Consider the following 5,639-nt stretch of genomic DNA (forward strand, 5'->3'; position numbering starts at 1 on the left):
TGCAGGCCAGCCTGTTGCTGTCTCCCCTTACTCCTCCCTGGGGTCAAATACTTCCCAGACCCTGTCACATCCAAACCCAGATAATCAATACACAACCAGGCAGAGGCACACAGGATGGTTTAAGACAAGAAACCAGCCACTTCTAAAAGAGTTTCTAAACACACAATTTAAAAACCATCTTCACAAAAAGATGTGTTATAAAATTCTGAGTTCAGGCCCACTAAACTCCATCCCTCCATCTTATGCCTATGGGAAGAGATGCTGGAAACATGTGACACAGCATTCCTCATTCTGTCATATGGGCAAGATGGCCATGCAACAGTGAAAAACGAATTTGGCAGTATTTCACTGTCAGGACATGGTACACACCTCAGTACATGTCCTACCTTTCACATACACTGCATCCTGCCCAGGGGGATACCTTTGGCCTACTATAGGGGTGTCTGATGTGCATAAAAAAGGGAAGGGTAAGGCCTGGTAAGTGGGTGCACTTGTCAGGACAACCAGGCAGTTAACAAACTATGTGCAGGCACTGCAGTAGCCGGCCTGAGATCTCTATTTAGGGCTTCTTGTGTGGGTGGCACAACTAGTGCTGCAGGTCCACTAGTATATTAAGGTAAACATCTCTTGAGGCCCCATCTGTCGCACTGCTGAAAGAGGGATGCTTCTTCCCATGTATCCACTTCCTCATTAGTTATCCTTATTTTAACCACCGTAATCCAAACATTTCAAGTTTTCCAAAATCTTCTTCCATCATCATTCCTATTTATATAATCACTGTGGAGACAGCTTGATTGCACCGTACTTCTTTATTAGGCATTTTCAAGTACCTCTTGCATGCCCATCCAGGCTTTCACAAATGGCACGTGCTGGTCAATCATACACCAAGGAAGACTCATTTGATTATGCCAAATGCATTTTGAGCCTAAACTTTCCGTCAGGAGTCTCTGAAATGATGAAAACAACAGTTCAACCGACTGCACATTGCGAGCTTCCTACATACAAAAGAAATACCGAAATAATCAATACCTTCACCCTCATCACCCTTCACTCCCCTCCCCAACCTCATCCCTGAAAAACATGTGTGCCCTCCCAACATAATTAACTTCACCCCTCAGCCTGCTCTCTCACTGTTACAGGAAATAATACTGCAATTACTATAAAACAAAACTCATAAGGCCTGAGATCTCTTTTTAGAGCTTCTTGTGTGGGTGGCCCAACTAGTGCTGCAGGCCCACTAGTAGCATTCACATTACCAGCCCTGGCACACATAGTGCACTTTACTAAGGACTTCACTAGTAAGACAAACATAACAATTATGGACAACCAATTACCATAACACTTTATACAGGGAGCACTTGCACGTTGACACTGATCAGCAGTGGCAAAGTGCAAAAAGCATCTAAGTTGGCAACATCATGTAAAAAAATTGTCTAGGAGGAAGGCAAAAAATGTAAGGAACTTTAGCCAAAAAGGACTAAGTCTAACACTGATCTACAAGAAACTAATCAATAACATGTCTGATCCCCTTGTTCATCTATGGGCAAAATGGGACCATGATGTAGCAGGCTTGGATGACGAAGAGTGGTTGGCAGCAGTGGCCTCTCCTCTGGAGGTGCCATTTCCTCAAGGCTCCGATTAATGCAGCTAAAGATCCTGCATAGGTCTTACTTGTCTGGTCCACAATTGGCTCGAATGGGGTACAGTATAGATGGCGGTTGCTCCAGACAATGTGGACAGGAGGGTACCTTTGTTCACACACTCTGGGAATGCACTACTAATTTAAGGTATTGGGCGGCAGTAGTGGGACTCATGGAGGAGGTGTTGGGGTAGAAAATGGACTATAACATTAAGCTTGCTATCCTAAATGCCTGGGGCCCAACTGATCTAAACTCCAAAGAGCATGTATGGGCAACTTTGGAATTGATGGTAGCAAAGCGCAACATCGCAAGATTGTGGAAGCCCAGACCCCGCCAAATATAGGAGACTCGAGTAGGGATATGGATTGGTGCATGGTCACAGAAAAAAACATATATGAAGCTAGGGGGTGCCCGCCAGGTGGACTGAGGTGTGGGACAAGTGAAACATCCACAAGGGAGGTATATGTGAGCCCCCGATGACGAGGGAAGAACATGTTATACAGGATTTTAACACGCTCTAAATGCAATTTTTGTGCTGTTGTTTTATTATTATTCTGTCATGTGACACCCCTGTACCATAACCCGCTGCCATTGTATGTGTAATGGGAAACAACCTTTACAACACAACTTTTACAACGTACTACCATTACAACAAAACTTTTACAATGCAACATCCATTACAACACATGCCATTACAACGCATGACACTACAACGCATACCACTACAACCCATGTCATTACAACGTAGTCATTACAACACATACCATTACAACGCATAGCTTTACAGAACATAGTACCCTTACACTAACGAACACTTACCCTACTGTTGCATCCCCTGGAGTTAGAATAGTCATTTTTTTCCCTACACTAGCCAACACTTACCCTACTATTGCACCCCCTGGAGTTAGAATAGTAATTTTTACCCCTACACTATCCAACACTTACCCTACTGTTGCACCCGCCTGGAGTTAGAATAGTAATTTTTACCCCTACACTATCCAATACTTACCTTACATGCAATGTAATGTTATGCGTTGTAATAGTATGCGTTGTAAAGGTAGTATGCGATATAATGGAATGCGTTGTAAAGGTAGTTTTTAAAAATTTGTTGTAATGGCATGCATTGTAATGGAATGTGTTGTAATGGATGTTGTGTTGTAAAAAATGCGTTGTAAAGGTATGCGTTGTAAAAGTACGCGTTGTAACGTCATACATCCATGTGTAATGTGCCTTTCTCAAATGTCATGCCTTGATTTCAATAAAAAGACTTGAAAGATACCATTTAACTGTACCCAAAGCAAGGCCTAGACGGACAAGAGGGAAGGCAAACAAAAGGCAAACAAAAGGACTTCAGACAAGGATGCAAACAGAGGGTCAATGGACTTGGCAGCACACCGGGCAGACATGTGTCCCATCAGCAGGCTTATATAATTTTTCTGGAAACAAGAATGAGGATCAAAGCTTTAGTGCCTGCACCAGTCCTAACATCCCAAAAGTGATGCTCAACACAATGAAGGTGCAAGTAGCTTGCAACACAATCCCCCGTGTCCCATAAACGAGAAGAAGGAGGCAATTCCCCTAATTGCTCCAAAAATTGCATGCACAAAGTAGCTCCGCACCCTTCAAATAGTACCAACACAAGTATTCATCTCAATGTTAAATTTTGTACAAAGCTTTTAACGGACGAAACGCGTTGGCTATACCTTTCATAAAGAATTTGAATAAAGAACAAATTTTAAACTTGAAGAGCCTTGATTGACTTCTCTTGGGAAAACAACTGAATATTTGTGAATTATTTACAATGAGAATTTTGCTAAAAGCTTTGTACAAAATTTAACATTGAGATGAATACTTGTGTTGGTACTATTTGAAAGGTGCGGGGCTACTTTGTGCATGTTATATCATTTTTCTTGAGGGATGCCTGTCTGCCAGAATGATATCACACACTTCTGGAGAGAGATCAAAGATTCTAAACTGTCGCCACTCAATATTCATGCATGTAGATGAAGAGTGTGCAGGACCCTATCCTGTTGCTTCAACAGGAGCGTCTTTCGAAGTGGCAGCCTTATCGGAGGACAGCTGCTCATGTTCAAGAGTTCAAGATACCAGACTCTCCGTGCACAATCCGGGGGTCAATGAGACCCAGCAGCCTCAGTCAGTCACACCGAAATCCAGGATAGAGGCTGGCACATCGGGAACCTAGTCCGAATATTATGGGTTTACCATTTGGAGGGTAGGTCCGAATCTGCACTATATTGAGAACAGCTCAGATGAAAAGAAGCATCTGAGAGGGAGTCAGGTGTGACTTTGGTTCATTTATAGTGAGCCCCAGTGAATGCAGGCAATCTCCCTTAATCGATGTAACCACCGCCATCACCCATGTGAACACTGAGGGGTGCTAGTAAGGCATAAGGGGAGAACAGCGAATTGATAATGCTTGTGGCCTACTGTGAACCACAGGTAATGCCTGTGGACAGACAGGACAGCGAAATGGACAGAGGCATCCTGTCAGTTCAAGGCTACCATCTAGTATCCGGAGTTGAGGTCAGACAGAATCTTAGCCACAGCGTGCATCTTGAATTTTTCCTTTCTCAGGAAGTAATTGAAGGGCATAGCTCTAGTATAAGGTGGAGGCCTCTGTTTTTCTGTGGAAAGTATTAGTAATAGCAATCATGATCTACTTCTGATGTTGACGCTCTGTCAATAGCTCCTTTGGCCAGAAGAGCCATCACTTCATGTCCCAAGAAAGGTAAGGCATAACCCAGCAGGGGAACCTGAAGCACCCATTTGTCTGATGATATCTCCCGCTATTGGGACAGGTGGTACTGAATCCTGCCACCAGCTGGGTGTCCATTTTGGTGTGAGGGCATGTTAAGGGGGCTTCGAGGTTGCGGCTGTGAGCAGGCATGAGCAGATTGGGTAGACCTCTGACATGGGACCTGCCTCCACAACCATGAAAGGAGTGAGGTGCCTGCTGGCCGTGGTTGCTAGAGGGAAAAAGACACAGCTGATAGCCCCTACTGTAGCCACATAAGGCATGGAAGACATAATGCGCCTGCAGCTAGGCCATAGTGATCCCCAGCAATTTATCGGTGGCCCTACTATCCTTGAAATGTTTACGCTCCGAATGCATTTTGTCGCCAGTAAGGCGAGTGACATCAAAGCTCAGGCCCATAAAGAATGCCTAGACATTCCCTGAAAAGCCAGCTGTGGCATTGAAGCGCCACTTTAGAAACAATGGTTCTGCCCAGTGAGTTGGTTGTATCCATTCTGCATCGGATTGTGACCTTCGCTGCCTCCCTCCCGTTGGCAATAACTTTGCAGAGTATGGCTCGGGCTTCCTCCGAGACCATGAGAAGCACTTGTGCAACCGTATCCCCTACAATATAGGAATAGCAGCCCAATAAGCATGCAGTGTCACTGACCACAGTGTAAGGCTGGTGGAAGAGAAAATCCTCTTTCTAAAGGTATCCAGCCTCTTGGATTCCCTATCCGGTGGTGTGGTATGGAACGCACTGGGATTCATTTTGGAGGTAGAGGTGTGGACCACCAGGTTCTAAGGGTTGGGATGCGGGGTGAGAATGTTTGGGTCCCCGGGAGCAGGGGGATGGCGGCAGGCAATTGTCCTCTGCACAGGAGGGCCTGTGCAGAGCTTGGCCTAGGCCACAAGCAGGACAACAATGAGGGCTTCATTGAAGGAGAGTAGGGGTACTGAAGTGGGCACCCCACGTTGAGGCAACTCTGTCAAGACGTTGATCTTGACTTGTACCATGAGCAGCATCAGGCCTTGGACATCAGTCGCCTTCAGGACCACCATCGTAAAGGAGGCACTTTCCTCCATAGCCACCGTGGGAGGAGAGAGGAGGCTAGTGTCTGGTGAGGTGTTCACACCATTGGCATCAACCAGGTCCTCAAATCAGTTGTCCTCGGCCATGGGCTCTCCTAGGGGTCAGAATAACCATAGGGATCATAGATCCCCTCAACTTGTGTTCCTCAGAG

The sequence above is a fragment of the Lissotriton vulgaris genome, unplaced genomic scaffold (assembly GCF_964263255.1).
Source record: "Lissotriton vulgaris unplaced genomic scaffold, aLisVul1.2 SCAFFOLD_1440, whole genome shotgun sequence".
NCBI classification, from domain to species: domain Eukaryota; kingdom Metazoa; phylum Chordata; class Amphibia; order Caudata; family Salamandridae; genus Lissotriton; species Lissotriton vulgaris.